Source organism: Manis javanica, chromosome 2 (genome assembly GCF_040802235.1).
Source record: "Manis javanica isolate MJ-LG chromosome 2, MJ_LKY, whole genome shotgun sequence".
In the NCBI taxonomy this organism is placed as follows: Eukaryota; Metazoa; Chordata; class Mammalia; order Pholidota; family Manidae; genus Manis; species Manis javanica.
In genome coordinates, this window is record NC_133157.1 from 185155387 (window position 1) to 185172562 (window position 17176).

The following is a 17176-nucleotide window of genomic DNA, read 5'->3' on the forward strand; positions in this document are numbered from 1 at the left end:
AGGGGGAGGGCCAGTGTTGTTGCTGCTAGAGCAGAGAAGAAAGACGGCTTGGGACTGCAGTTTGTGAGCAATAAACGGGTTTTAAACTTTATTTCTCCCTTTGACTGATTTTGGTTTTTAGGGGTATTTTGCCCCAGGATTTCCTTTCCCCAGACTTACACCAACCTTTTCATCAAAGATTGCATAAAGGGAAACACTAGTCTAGCCCACATACTCTGAACTAACTCCTTGTAATCATTTACATTTAAACTTCAGGAAAACATTAGATATCTATGCATGTTTCTGATAGGAAACATCTGTCTAGCACATATATTCTGAATTAACTCTGTAATTATCTCACACAAACTAAACCTGTTTGTGAAAAAACAACATAATATTTGGAAATGTTTTCTACTTTATAGGAAGTAACTAAATTCCTAGACTCATTATTCTCAAGTATTCCTGACTCATTGGGACAGAGAAAAAACACTTGCCTAATTTTTCTTTCCCTATCAGGAAATCAAAAAACACCAAGCAAGGATTTCTGATACACATTTCTTGATAAATTTATATTACTTAACTATTATTTTACACACTATTAAAATTTAGCTACAATTCAACTTTTGAAAAGATATTGGCTTAATAATTAATAGAAATTAATTGTTCACAAAGGGAATATTGGTTATCTTGGATATTTCATTTTATTCCAATACCTTTCAGTACTTGTAAATCTTTATTATGTAATTTTACCATGTTTGAAATCCTTAGCAGGGGACTTCTCCCATAGAAGTTCCCAGTTTATAATTTACAATCATACAGTGAAGACATTAGATTAGCATTGGGAGGTCAGTCTCCCATGCACATGTATTACTTTTGTAAAACTGACTTTAAAATAATCATTTTTTTTCTAGTGACAGAAGAACTTTATTTATATGGCCTAATGGTGCCACCTTGTGGCCTACTTGGGCTTCAAGTGCAACTTTGGCAACTTTGATTTCAGTTACTTATCTGAAAATTCAGAGTTGAGATGAAGTTCACTTTCCCTTAAAAAAAAAAGTTTACCTAACATAATGCTGCATGTCAATTATACCTCAATTAAAAAAAAGTATACCAAGCAAAAATATAAATATGATTTCAGGACTATTTAGAAATCTAAACCCCATTAAGTCCACCCTAGCAGAGTTTCATTTACACAGAATTAAAGTGCTACAAGAATTACATTGTTATTCATTTACTTGGTGTTATTTAAAACCATGCGAACTACAACTTTTGTAAATCATTACTTATTTTCTAATTAGTCCACAAAATTTAAAACAGATTGACCTCAAACAATGTGAAGGCACAGATTGTGTTCTTAGGAGAAACTTAATTACTTCATCAAATTTTTACTGCTCCAAGGGTCATCCAGGATCATCTAACCTGATCTGATTTTATAGATAAGAACAGAGGGAACCAGAAAGGCTGTTACTTCACATGCTACTTGCACACCTCACGAAACAGGGTAATGTATGAAAGCCTTAATCAGGCAGGAACCAAACCCTTCCCCTACCCCAGCTCACTGGCAGCAGGAAAAGAAATGGAGCAGGGAGGGAGTGGAAGCCTGGGACTGAACACCTGGCCCTGGAGGTCTGCTTTGTAAGCAGAAACCTATATTGTGTGGTGCTCTTGACGGTGGGGAGCTTTGACAGGCAGGGTGCTTGAGAGACTGAGATTCCAGCCATTTGTGGAGGAGAGGATCCACACCTGGCCGCTCTGTGTGAGAGAAAAGGCAACTGGTCTGAGAGGCTTCCTAGCAGCGAGAGGGCTGCTGAAGGGGCAGGGTTTGCACGGAGCTTGCTGCACGGGAGAAGGGAGAGCTGAACAAGGTTGTCTAGGTGTGCTCGGCCCAGCTAGTTGGGAACTTTGAGGAGCTTCAGGCGCTCCACCCCTCTGGCTGGCTACCCAACTCCCAGGCCCCCCACTGTGATATGCAGCCTGCTGCACCTCCCGTCCTAGCCCACCCACACCGGTTTGCAAACTGGCAGTCACTGTGCTGGTGTCAGGCCAGCCAGAGGGAGGGCCCGCCTACAACAGCTAGAGATGCCAAGCACAGAGGCTTACACCTGTGTGCTCGGCCCACTGGCTCTGACACTGGAGACAGGCACCATAGACAGGAATCAAGAAACAGAACTTTCCCCCCCCCAGGTATCAGCTCCACTCCCCTATGACCCCCAACCTCACTTACAGGCTGAGAAGCTCCAGAGACAAGAGCTTCTGGGCACTAGAGGGCACCACACAGAAATATGAAACATCAGAAGAATGTGGTTCAGACCAAAATCTCACAAACCCCAGAAAAAGGGCCAAATGAAATGGAACTCACCAACCTTCCTGAAAGAGAGTTCAAAATAAAAATCTCAGACATGCTTATGGAGGTACAGAAAAATATTCAAGAACTCAGGAACGAATTTAAGATGGAAATTCAATCATAAATAAATTCCATATGTGCAATGAAACATACAATGGAGGGATCTAAAAGCAGATTAGATGAGATAGAAGTGATGGTAAATGGAATAGAAATTAGAGAAGAGGAATACAAAGAAACTGAGACACAGAGAGAAAAAATAATCTCTAAGTATGAAAGAATATTGAGAGAACTGTGTGACCAATCCAAATGGAACAATATTCACATTACAGGGGTACCAGAAGAAGAAGAGTGAGAAAAAGGGATAGGAAGTGTCATTGAGGAGGTAATTGCTGAAAACTTCCCCAATCTGGGGAAAGAGCTAGTCTCTCAAGCCATGGAAGTACACAGATCTCCCAACACAAGGGACCCAAGGAAGATAACATCAAGACATATAATAATTAAAATGGCAAAGATCAAGGATAAAGACAAACTTTTAAAAGCAGCTAGAGAGAGAAAAAAGATCACATACAAAGGAAAACCCATCAGGCTATCATCAGACTTCTCAAAAGAAACCTTCAGGCCAGAAAGGACTGGCATGATATATTTAATGCAATGAAAAAGAAGGGCCTTGAACCAAGAATACTCTATCCGGCAAGGTTATCATTTAAATTTGAAGGAGGGATTAAACAATTTTCAGATAAGCAAAAGCTGAGAGAATTTACCTCCCATAAACCACCTCTACAGTGCATTTTGGAGGGACACCTACAGATGGAAGTATTACTAAGGCTAAATAGATGTCACCCAAGGGATAAACAAAGAGTACAGAATATGATTCATAACATAGAAAGACTGGAGAAGAAAGAAAAAGGAATGGGAAAAAAAAAGAACTTTTAGGTTGTGTTTGTAATACCATACAAAGTGAGTTAAATTATACTACTAAATAGAAAGGGAATTACCCTTGAACCTTTGGTAACCACAAATCTAAAGCCTGCAATGGCAATAAGTACATACCTATTGATAAATGTAACTGGTCTGAATGCACCAATCAAAGGACATAATAGAGTCACTGAATGGATAAAAAAACAAGACCCATCTATATGCACCTTACAAGACACTCACTTCAAACCCAAAGACATATACAAACTAAAAGTGAAGGCATGGAAAAAGATATTTCATGCAATTAATAGTGAGGAAAAAGCAGGAGTTGCAGTACTTGTATCAGACAAAATAGACTTCAAAACAAAGAAAGTAACAAGAAAATAGAGGGACATTACATAATGATAAAAGGGTCAGTCCAACAAGAGGATATAACTATTATAAATATGTATGCACCCAACACAGTATCACCTACACATGTGAAACAAATACTAACAGAATTAAAGGAGGAAATAGAATGCAATGCATTCATTTTAGGAGACTTTAACACACCACTCACTCCAAAGGACAGATCAACCAGACAGAAAATAAGCAAAGATACAGAGGCACTGAACATATTAGAATAGATGAACCTAACAGACATCTACAGAACACTCCATCCAAAAGCAACAGGATACACATTCTTCTCAAGTGTACATGGAACATTTTCAAGAATAGATCATATACTAGGCCACAAAAAGAACCTCAGTAAATTCAAAAACATTGAAATTGTACCAACCACCTTCTCAGATCACAAAGGTATGAAACTAGAAATAAATTACACAAAGAAAATGAAAAGGCTGACAGACATAAGGAGGCTTAATAACATGCTCCTAAATAATCAATGGATCAATAACCAAATAAAAACAGAGATCTAGCAATATATGGAGACAAATGATAACAATAATTCAACAACACAAAATCTGTGGGACACAGCAAAGGCCGCGCTAAGAAGGAAATATATTGCAATACAGACCTACCTCAGGAAAGAAGAACAATCCCAAATGAACAGTCTAAACTCACAATTAATGAAACTAGAAAAGGAAGAATAAATGAGGCCCAAAGTCAGTAGAAGGAGGGACATAATAAAGATTAAAGCAGAAATAAATCAAATGGAGAAGAATAAAACAATAGAAGAATCAATGAAAGCAGGAGCTGGTTCTTTGAGAAAATAAACAAAATAGATAAACCCCTAGCCAGACTTATCAAGAAAAGAAGAGAGTCTATACACATAAACAGAATCAGAAATGAGAAAGGAAAAAATCACAATGGACACCACAGAAATACTAAGAATTATGAGAGAATACTATGAAAAATTATATGGTAACAAACTGGATAACCTAGAAGAAATGGACAACTTTCTAGAAAAACACAACCTTCTAAGACTGACCTAGGAAGAAACAGAAAATCTGAATAGACCAATTACCAGCAACAAAATTGAATCGGTAATCAAAAAACTACCCAAGAACAACCCCCCGGGCTAGATGGATTTACCTCGGAATTTTATCAGACATACAGAGAAGACATAATAGCCATTCTCCTTAAAGTTTTCCAAAAAATAAAAGAGGAGGGAATACTCCCAAACTCATTCTATGAAGCCAACTTCACCCTAATACCAAACCAGACAAAGACCCCACCAAAAAAGAAAACTACAGACCAATATCCCTGATGAACGTAGATGCAAAAATACTTAACAAAATATTAGCAAACCGAATTCAAAAATACATCAAAAAGATCATCCATCATGATCAAGTGGGATTCATCCCAGGGATGCAAGGATGGTACAACATTCGAAAATCCATCAACATCATCCACCAAATCAACAAAAAGAAGGACAAAAACCACATGATCTTTTCCATAGATGCTGAAAAAGCATTCGACAAAATTCAACATCCATTCATGATAAAAACTCTCAACAAAATGGGTACAGAGGGCAAGTACCTCAACACAATAAAGGCCATATATGACAAACCCACAGCCAACAATTTACTTAACAGCGAGAAGCTGAAAGGTTTTCCTTTAAGATGGGGAAGAAGACAAGGATGCCCACTGTCTGTCCCCATTTCTATTCAACATAGTTCTGGAAGTCCTAGCCATGGCTATCAGACAACACAAAGAAATAAAAGGCATACAGATTTGCAAGGAAGAAGTCAAATTGTCACTGTTTGCAGATGACATGATACTATACATAAAAAACCCTAAAGAATTCACTCCAAAACTACTAGATCTAATATCTGAATTCAGCAAAGTTGCGGGATACAAAATTAATACAGAGAAATCTGTTGCACTACTACACACTAATGATGAACTAGCACAAAGAGAAATCAGGAAAACAATTCCATTCAAAATTTCATCAAAAAGAATAAAATACCTAGGAATAAACCTAACCAAGGAAGTGAAAGACCTATACCCTGAAATCTACAAGACACTCTTAAGAGAAATTAAAGAATAATAATGTAATAATAAAGTAATAAATGTAAATTCATCCCATGCTCTTGGCTAGGAAGAATTAATACTGTGAAAATGACCATCCTGCCTAAAGCAATCTACAGATTCAATGCAATCCCTATCAAAATACCAACAGCATTCTTCAAGAACTGGAACAAATAGTTCTAAATCATATGGAACCACAAAAGACCCCGAATAGCCAAAGCAATCCTGAGAAGGAAGAATAAAGCAGGAGGGAATCTCGCTTCCCAACTTCAAGCTCTACTACAAAGCCACAGTAATCAAGACGATTTGGTACTGGCACAAGCCACAGACCAGTGACACAGAACAGAATCTCCAGACATTAACCCAAACATATATGGTCATTTAATATACGATAATGGACATGGATATATAATGTGGAAATGACAGCCTCTTCAACAGCTGGTGCTGGCAAAACTGGACAGCTACATGTAAGAGAATGAAACTGGATCACTGTCTAACTCCATACACAAAAGTAAACTCAAAATGAATCAAAGACCTGAATATAAGTCACGATACCATAAAACTCTTAGAAAAAAACATAGGCAAAAATCTCTTGGACATAAACATGATTGACTTCTTCATGAACATATCTCCCCAGGCAAGGGAAACAAAAGTAAAAATGAACAAGTGGGACTATATCAAACTAAAAAAGCTTCTGTACAGCAAAGGACACCATCAGTAGAACAAAAAGATATCCTACAGTATGAGAGAATATATTCATAAATGACATATCCGATAAGGGGTTTACATCCAAAATATATAAAGAGCTCATGCACCTCAACAAACAAAAAGCAAATAAACCAATTAAAAAATGGGCAGATGAGCTGAACAGATAGTTCTCCAAAGAAGAAATTCAGATGGCCAACAGGCTCCTATCGCTAATCATCAGAGAAATGCAAATTAAAACCACAATGAGATATCACCTCACACCATTTAGGATGGCCACCATCCAAAAGACAAACAACAACAAATGTTGGCGAGGATATGGAGAAACGGGAACCCTCCTACACTGCTGGTGGGAATGTAAACTAGTCTGACCATTGTGGAAAGCAGTATGGAGGTTCCTCAAAAAACTAAAAGTAGAAATACCATTTGACCCAGGGATTCCACTCCTAGGAATTTACCGTAAGAATGCAGTAGCCCAGTTTGAAAAAGAGATACGCACACTTACATTTATCTCAGTACTATTTACAATAGCCAAGAAATGGAAGCAACCTAAGTGTCCACCAGTAGATGAGTGGATAAAGAAGGTGTGGTACATATACACAATGGAGTACTATTTAGCCATAAGAAAGAAACAAATCCTACCATTTGCAGCAACATGGATGGAGCTGGAGGATGTTATGTTCAGTGAAATAAGCCAGGCAGAGAAAGACAAATGCAAATTATGATTTCCCTCATTTGTGGAATATAACAATGAAGCCAAACTGAAGGAACAAAATGGCAGCAGACTCAGAGACTCCAAGAATGAACTAGTGGTTACCAAAGGGGAGGGTTGTGGGAGAGTGGGGGGAGGGAGGGAGAAGGGGATTGAGTGCTATTATGTTTACTACACATGGTGTGGGGATCACGGGGAGAACAGTGTAGCACCAAGAAGGCACAGAGTGGATCTGTGGCATCTTGCTGCACTGATAGACAGTGACTGCATTGGGGTATGGGTGGGGACTTGATAATATGGGTAAATGTAGTAACCACATTGTTTTTTCATGTGAAACCTTCATAGGAGTGTATATCAATCACACCTTAAGAAAAAATTTTTTAAAAATCTGATCATATAACAATCACAAGTTGTAAAATTCACCAGGTTGAAAGTTTAATTCAAATAAGGAATCTTTGAGAAAGTGTAGAAAAAAAAAAAAAAGAGAGAAAAAATCCTACCAGTTGCAACAACATGGATGGAGTTAGAGGGTATTATGCTCAGTGAAACAAGTCAGGCGGAGAAAGACAAGTATCAAATGATTACACTCATCTGTGGAGTATAAGAACAAAGAAAAAACTGAAGGAAGAAAACAGCAGCAGACTCACAGAACCCAAGAATGGACTAACAGTTACTAACGGGAAAGGGACTGGGGAGGAAGGGTGGGAAGGGAGGGATAAGGGGGGAAAAGGGGCATTAAGATTAGCACAGATAATGTAGCGGGGGTGGGGGGAACACGGGCAAGGCAGTACACACAGAGAAGACAAGTAATGATTCTATAGCATCTGACTATGCTGATGGACAGTGAGTATAATGGGGTATGTGGTGTGGACTTGATAATAGGGGGAGTCTAGTAATCATAATGTTCAAGTAATTGTACATTAATGATACCAAAATAAAACTTTATTTTTTAATTTTAAAAATTAAAAAAAAAGATTTAAGGATGAGACATTTCATAGGAAGCAACTAATGTGTCCTTATAAGAATTAAGGAGTTCTCAGGCTTTAAAGGGAGTCTTTGGCTCTTCTGCTGTTCTCCTCTCTTTGGACTGGTAGTACATTATTTTGGGGAGGCATCTTTTGATACCCAGAGAGAAAAGAATAGAGAATTATATGCTTAGAAATGGCCCTAGATTCAAGAAAGAGAATTGCAATTCCCCCCACCTCACCGCCAACTAGGTTTTCTAGCCTAGTTTATGAGGATAAAAATAAGTAAAGGATTACAGACATTAGCTGTATTTTTTGGCAGTATCATTTCTCATGTTGCCACTTAAGAATCTACGCAGTGGAGCAACAAGTGAGAAAACCAGTATTCTTAAGTAGAGCTGAATCAGCAGTCTGATTGTTTCTTCAATAGAACGTAATTCCAAGTGGAGCCAGAGCAATGAATTACAGCAATCCTCTTTCCGACTGAGACCAACCCCCTCCCCTCCTTCACCCCCAGACTCTCCTACTAAGTACTGAAAGTTCTAGGGAACCTTTCAGTTCCCCACGGAACTATTTTTACAGACTGCCCAGAGACCTACCAGGTCATTGTGACCAACATGGGAAAAAGTGGTTAGTGGGTAAGGATTTCAACTTGTAATAGCTACATGGCTTTTCCAGATTCACTGCTTTTCCAGGAAATATCTTTTCAATGGAGGTTTTTTCTTAACACTGTCAATTAAAATTGCTTGCTAGTTTCAGCAAATACAAGCTCCATTTTCCTTCTGATCCTTATTTTAAATCTTTTAAAATTATTTAATATTTTATCATTTGGTCTATGACAAATGCTAAGGAGATTGGGAATGATATGGTAAAAGTTTTCATTTCAAAACATTTTTTTCTATATGACCTGTAGATGGGGCATGATGTACTATAAAACTGTTAGGAAGAGTTCGTTTTTAAAAAAATTTTGAACAATTGCTACTTTTAACTTTTGTCCTTGTACTCCAGACTTGTGTCCTTGCATACAATGTAAAAGAAAGATAATTATGATTGGAAAATTATTCTTTAAAATTCTATTGAAAGATGATTATCTTCAAACATAGATTGGGATAACAAATTTCTTAGATAAATGAAACAAACTAGTTTCAGAATTCATAAGCTTTGGATTTGGGAAAACAGGATGAAATGTTTAACATCTTAAATTGTAGAAAAGTGTAAAAAGAGACATATATAAACAAAGTCAAATGTTTAAGTTCAAAGTAACAAACTTTCCACTGATATTTGAGGATGTCTCCCCCAGTGATACTAATTCAAATAAATCTAAAATAATTTTACCAAATATGCTGTCTTTTCATACCATTAACTGTCCCTCCATATTCTCTGGTCTGAATTTTATTTTTATATTTTATTTTATTGGTTTCATGTCTATAATTTGTCACTTAATAATTAACTCGAGAATTCTTCAAACTTCTCATTGTCACCTATCTTTATTTCCACTTCACTTCAATCATCCTTATTTGGACTTAGTCCATTAGAACTTGGTTCCACCACCTAGATCTTAACACATTACTCCCTGACAACTACCTTTGGATCTTCCACTTTTTCCATCCTCTCTCTCACCTAATGAAATGTCTCCTGTTTTCATCTCTAAGCTTTCCTTTCCCTCTATTGGCTACCTCAAGCATGAAGAAATCTTTCTGCACAACTGTTCCTAAATCTCTTCAGCCAGTTTCTCGTTCCTTCTATGGCTCCTTACTTTCACCAGGGAAGAAAATGACTTCCCCATTTAGAGGACCAGGACTTAAAGAAGCAAGGGCAAGCATATGTATAAAGTCAGAGGGGAAGCCTAAGGGGACTCCTAACTGGAGGAAAGAGTAAAAACAACTTCCAGAAGGAATTGAGAACTGGATCAAATCTCAGCATCAGGATTCTGCTAACCCAAAGGTACCACTGCCTTCTCAATGCAGACAAGTTGGAAGCTAGGAAAAATAACCAGTTAGGTGATCATATGATATAAAAAGAAAAGGCAGACCTAAAGACTTGAATCAAGAGACACGTGTTCTGTAAATTTATCAAAATTTATTCTTAGCACTGAGGATTAGACACCAAATCAAAATATTTGTATCTTAGGTTCTGACTCTGACATTTTCTAGGGTATGATCTTGAGAGGTCAACCCCCTATGAGCCTCAGTTTCCTAATTTGCAAAACTGGGATAATATCTGCCCTATCTGCCACAGTGTTTTTGTACAGAAGAACTTTGAAAACCATAATGAAATATACAAATACAAGATGCTGGGTTTATTGGTTTCCTAGTAAAAATTTTTGTACAGAAGAACTTTGAAAACCATAATGAAATATACAAATACAAGATGCTGGGTTTATTGGTTTCCTAGTAAAAATTTCCGTTTAAAAAGTTCAGCTTGAATTAAGAGTAAATGAATGTCCACATCTTGGTAACAGTTTAGAGGAGGTAACAACCTGCAGGAGGTCTGGGGGTGATGATGACAGTAACTCTTAAGGGTTTGGTACTCTGCAAGGGCAGTGAGCAAGAGAAATACAATGAGGTAGTAACAATAGCGTATGTTGGCACATGACTACAAAGGGCAGTTCTATGAACAATCGTGTCTAGACATCTTGCCTACCTAGTCTATCTAGATACCTCGGCATCACATCTACAATCCAACCCTCCATATATACACCCCAACCAAGACACTCCTCCAAATTTGTCAATGACACTAATATCTCCCTAGAAACTCAGGCTTCTAATTATCATCCTTGATGCCTTCTTTTCTCCTGACACTGAATCAGACACAAAGTCCTATCACCTCTTCCTTCTTTCACTGTCTCTCAATTCTTTTCCTTTCTATTCACATTGCTTCTACTCATAATTCCAGCTCTAACAAACAACTTTATACATGAAGCTTTCCAATGCCTTCCTAATTGGACCTCTCAGTCTCAGTTCTCTGCTGTCACCACCATCCCAGAACATCTAGTTAGGTTGCTATGTTCACTTTCTCATTCCATGCTTTAAGAACACCACTTCTGAGCTAAGGAAATTTTTAGTGGCTCCCATAGTCCATGTAGCCTACTATAATATTAGCTTTCACATAGCCTACTATAATAAACTTAGCTATTCTGTATTTCCACTTTGACCTCTCTACAATTCATTCTCCACACAGAAAAAAAAGTCTTTTAAAAATACAATTTCATGTCATTCCCCTGCTTTAAATAAGTCAATGGTACCCAATGTATTTTTTTAAAGATTCAAAATCTTTATCATGACCAAAAAAGCCTTGAATGATTTTGCTCCTCCTATCTAATTTCATCTTTAACCATCTGCTCTCTTTATTGTTATACACTAGCCTCACTTGCCTTCCTGAATCTCTTTACTGCCTCTGGGCTTTTGCACTTACTCTTCTGACATTTGGCAGGAATTTCCCCTGAATACATTCTCACTCATTTGGCTCATTCTCAGCACTCAGCTCACATGTACTTATCTCCACAAATTACTTTTCACTTCACCCTGTTTCATTCCTGGCTCTTACCACAACCTGTAATTTTCTTATTTTTCATTAGTCATTTACTGTAAATCTCCTTTGAATGTAAACTCTTGAAGGGAGCTTGTCTATCTTGTTCAACATGACTGACTATTACATACTAAGTGCTCATTTGACACATTTTTTGTTACATGAATGTCCAAATTTTGGTCCAAAATGGGAAGTATGCATTCAAACATAGTTGTTCAATGGAGTCTGAAAGTTAGCATGATAAGGAAAATATTCAACACAGCCGTCAAGGTCAGCAAACCGCTTTTTTCCTCCAGTTGGCAAAGCACTCCCAGCTGCCTCCTCCCCTCCTCCAGGCTCTTCTTTTGCCCTGCACATGCCAAAATGCCACATATCAAAATAACATAAATTGCTCTCCTTGAGATTTCCCCTCTGAGCCCACGGTGTAAAATAAAATCTCAACACTCCAAGACCTCCAAGTGCCACTTGGTTCTTCCATCAGTAACCCAGCCCAGATTTTCCAGTATTTTCTGTAACAAACATAAATGCCTAAATGGTGATGATGCAAATAGAAACACTAATTGAAGCTGACCAAAGAAAGTAACAAAGTATGTATGGCCCAATAAAACTGATAATATATTTAAAGAGAAATCATGCTCATATGACTACTCTTTGAATGTCTTTTAAGAATGCCCAACAAGTAGGAATTGCTTAGAAATAAACCAACACTTTTTTATTCCTTCCATAAAGGTACATGCTAGACAGAAATTAAAGACTAAAGCAAAATGACAATATAGGTATGTTTTTTTTTAACCCAGAACTTTCAGACAAAAATAATAAGCTTTTAACACAGATTTGAGGCAGAATCATCAAAAAGATCAGATTCAAAAATTAAAGCCTGAACTGTAAATATGTTTCTAATGGTCAGTCTGACCTCTCTGCTTACCTAATAATGAAGATGTGACTATTGTGTTTACTGTGTCAAAGTTTAGATTACTTACATGCAAAGTGAGTTTATTTTACTACTGTAAAAAAATTTTTACAGCTTTGCTGAGGTATCACTTTTTTTTTTTTTTACAGATGAGCCATCATTTATTTTTTAGCAACCTGAAATTATTTTTGCTTTGGGAATCTAATTGTATATACTTGATCATAATTACCTGGGCTTAAAAAAAGTGTTGATAAAGAGTTTTCCTCATATATGAAAGCAACGCAAGCCACTGTGGATAATTGGGAAGACAAAGAAAAATACAAAATAGAAAATAAAATGTCCCTAATCTGTACTATTTCATAAATAGCCACTACAAACATTTTGATGTGTTTCTTTCCAGGCTTTTTTTTTTAATTAAGGTATTACTGATATACAATCTTATGAAGGTTTCACATGAGCAACACTGTGATTTCCACATTCACCCATATTATCAAGTTCCCTCCCCCGCCCCCGACCCCACTGCAATCACTGTCCATCAGTATAGTAAGATGCTATAATTCACCTTCTCTGTGCCATACTGCCTTTCCCATGACCTACATCTAGACAATATGGGAATCTTAACACTTATTTTATGTAATATGGAAACAGCATTAAAACTGTATTTTATCTTTTTTGATTCAGAATTCATGTTTTAACAAGTAAAATTAAATACCCAATACATCTCAAGTTTAAAAAAACATTTCAGAACATCAAATAAAATATAAATTAATAAAAGTAAGTTAAGCATACATTGTCATGTGTTTGCAGAAAAATGAAGTGAAATATCTAAAGCTAAACCACATAAAACCAAAGAAAACTTATAAGAAAGTTGAAAAGGAAAAATAAATTTGAGTTTTTTTCAAAAGCATTACTAGGATTACAAATGAGTTGTGAGCATATTTTTTGTGCAAATTTTTCCAACTGCTGAAAAACCTCTTTATATTAACTAGGGGTTACAACAGTAATGTAACTCCACATTTTCTGACTCCATCTTCAAACTGTTTCATCTCTTGAGACCTCTCTCTTCTTTTAATTACTTCTTTATTTTTGCAGAAACTGCAATTTCATCACTGAAAATGAGGTTTAGCTTATGTTAAAAATAATTTGCAATCTCTCACCTCAATTTCACCAGGGTTACCTGAATCAATTTCAATACTGTCACTTTCATATTTTGCTTATTCTGAAAAGTCTCAGAAATAGTTACAATTATTTTTGTAATAGAATAAATTTGCTTTGACGATTTTCTTACTCCCCTTGAGATTATGGAAACACAGAAAAGCACTTTTTTAAAACACATGCAACATTCATTTACTTTGAAATTATAATGGAACTTGTAACTCCTTTCATACATCCCAAGGAAAAATATGCAAGATTTTTAAAAATACCCCCAAATTCCACAAAGATGTATCATGAGAATTACTTTAAAACTGCACTAAATACTAGCACACAAGAATGTTGAGAACTAGAATTGCAGTTACTAACACTAGGCACCACACACTTAAATTTTAAATGTCTCTATGTGGTTACAGGTACTGTACTGAACAATGTAGTTCTAACATATAACAAATTGCTGTTTATATATGTCAATTTCTGGCTTTCTATTCCGTAGTAATCGTCTATGGAAAATACATGTGCCAACACCATCCTGTCTTAATTAGTTTGGCTTTATAATAGTTGATATCTTGTATGACAAGTTACCTAACCTTGTTCTTCAAAATTATCATAACATTTATTTACCATTTTGTTCCACCTGAATGTGAGGATCACTTTGTCATGTATCACAAAAATTATAAGGAAATTTTTGTTTACTACAGTGAGTCATACCATCCTCAAACATGGAATACCTAGGAATTCTTTGCTCTCAACAAATTTTTATAATTTTTCTCATGAAGGTCTTGTACATCTTTTATAAGTATTTACATAACTTATTGCTTTTATTTCAGCTATAATTGGGGTTTTTATTAGTTTTTATTTGGTTATTACTATTACTAGAAATGATATTGACCATGTATGTGTATTCACATGAGCAACCTTGTTGAACTCTTACTAGTTCTAGTAATACATCTATAGCTTCTCTTGAATCTTCTATCAATAGTATCACTTACATACATATACTGTGGTAGTTTAAAAACATGCTCACAAAATTCTTTGATATACCTTCCTTTAAGAGGTGCTTAAATCCTCTTCCCTTGACTACAGGCTTACTAACTTATTTCTAACAAAGAGAGTATGGTGATATGGCCTCCAGGAAAGCTCATAAAATACAACACAGCCTTCTCCTTCCTTCTCAGGGATCACTCACTCAGAAGGAAGCAAGATGCCATTTAATGAGGACACCCACGCAGTACTACAGAGTGGCTCCTGAGGAACTGAAGCCCTTTGCCAGTGGCCAACAATAAACTGAAGCTTTCTGTCAGTAGTCATGTGAGTGAGCTGTCTTGGACAAGATCCTCCAGACCCAGTCAAGCCTTCAGATGACTGCAGCCCTGGATAAAATCTTGACTAAAAGACTCTGAGCATGAATACCTGATCCTCAAACACTGTTATTTTAAACTTAGTAGTTTCCAAATTTATTAGCACAGTTATTCATTATATATTTTCATGACTAACAGAACTTTACATTTGTATTGTTTACTTTTTAGTTTCTGATGCTGTTGGTGTTTTTACCTTTCCTCGATCACTACTGGTAGAAGTTTGCTTAGTTTTTTTAAAGAACCAGTTCTATTGTTTTATTGCTTCTGGTTTCTCTTTTGTTGATTTCCATTGTTCCATTTCTTTTTGCCACTTGAAGTTTCACATGTGGTTTTCTTACTTTATTGATTTATATCCTTAACTCACTTTTAATTTTACCTTTTAATAAATTTTGCTTATTGCTATAAATTTACATTGAAGTACTAAGCTGGATTCCACTGGTTTTTATATGTAGTATTTTAGAGCAGTTTAAATATTATATAATTTCTATGATATCCTTTTAGCCTGTTAAGCAGAAATGCATCTTAAAGACCCAAACATGGTATTTGAAACTCTTTCTAAATTTCTAATTTATTTGCATTGTGGCAAAAGAAAATGGTCAGTAGACCAGGTATTTATTTAAATTTATTGACTTTCTTTTGGTTAATGTGCCACATATATCTGAAAATGTATAAAATATTAAAGACAGGATTCTAACCTATATGCATAAATCCACTTGATAAGCCTTGTTAATTTTGTTGTGGAAATGTTCTATATTTGTCCAGTTTTTTTGCCATCTGATATATTGATTTCTGAAAAGTGTTAAAATCTTTTATTGTGATTGTAGATTTATCAACTCTTTCCGTAATCTCATCAAATTTTGCCTTATATTTTGAGACAATGCTTATTTAGGTACATACATAACTGGTCTATTCCTGAAGGATTATTCCTTTTATTAGTGTGCATTTTAGACCTATTCTTTCTTGATTCAACATTAGACATTAATGATATTACTACACTACCCTTCTATGGTTTTAATTTTGGGGGAACATGTCTCTCAACCTTTCTGTGTAGTTTTGTTTCAGGTGTGTGTCTTGTAAGCAGTAAGAAACTAGATTGCTTTTTAACTGTTTTTTTTTCCCCCCAGAGGTAAATTTAATCAAATTACATGTGATTTCTTACCTGTTTGGACTTATTTCCACCATGTTATGTGTGTTTTCTATCATCTTTTTTTTTCTTGCCTACTATCTGCAGTATTATTTTTTCCTACATTCTCCTCATTCCTCTGTATTGACTTAGAAGCTATTGATTATATTTCATCCCTTCAACTGGTTATTTAAAAATTTTTGACATTCATGTTAATTTTTCTTATGTAATTATTCAGAATTTTATGAATTTATAATTTTACAAATTTTATAATAAACTTATGGTAATTTTAATGACCAGAGCACACCATAACCACCAGAGAACACTCCATTTCATGATTGTCCAGTTTTAGCTTTACCTTTAAAAAAATCCTTCCCAAACCCCTCAAACTTAAAAAAAACAACTAACTAAATTTAGTAACATTTCATCAACTGAATCACTCTTTTCAAAAAGACATCCTCGCCACCCCTCTGGATTCACTCTTCTGGCCGAAGTTCATCCTTTAGTTCTTTTAGTGAGGAACTGTGAGTAGTAAACTATTTTTTACAAATAGCTTTTTCTCTCCACTCTTGAATAACAGTTCAGGTGATTATAAGGTTGCAGTTTCCAGTTACTTCCCCTCAGCATTGTGAATCTATTGCTCTATTGTTTCCTGGCATCTATTATTGCTAGATGTCTGCTTCAATCTAATTGCTGTTCTTGTGTAAAGATTGTCTTTTTCTTTTTGTTTAGTTTAAAATTTTTCACTTTATCCTTAATGTTCTACAGTTTCACTGGGATCTATTTAAGGGGACTGATTTATCCTGCTTGGAATTCAGAAAGTATTTGTAATCTAAGCACTCATGCCTTTCTTGAAATCTGGAGAATTCTCACTCTCTCTCCAAATATTGCTTCTCAACCGTATCTTCCTATTGGATAGATATTGGAAACTAAATTTATCCTTTATTTTAAGAAAATGTTTTTCTGTGCTACATTCTAGTTGCAGCTCTCTTCTAAATTCATTTATCTAA

General features: G+C 35.8%; 1 protein-coding gene across 5 annotated transcripts in view; it reads right to left on the reverse strand.

The window, feature by feature from the left end:
* Positions 1-17176, reverse strand: part of ANKRD46 (ankyrin repeat domain 46) — a 58126-nt gene that overhangs the window by 34796 nt on the left and 6154 nt on the right. The window contains exon 1 of one of the 5 annotated variants that reach the window (XM_036995512.2): positions 12760-12829. The exons of the other annotated variants lie outside the window; for them this stretch is intronic. The gene's annotated coding sequence lies outside the window, so the exon portion shown is untranslated. Of the gene's footprint in view, positions 1-12759; positions 12830-17176 lie in introns of those variants that run through there. 5 annotated transcript variants of the gene reach the window in all.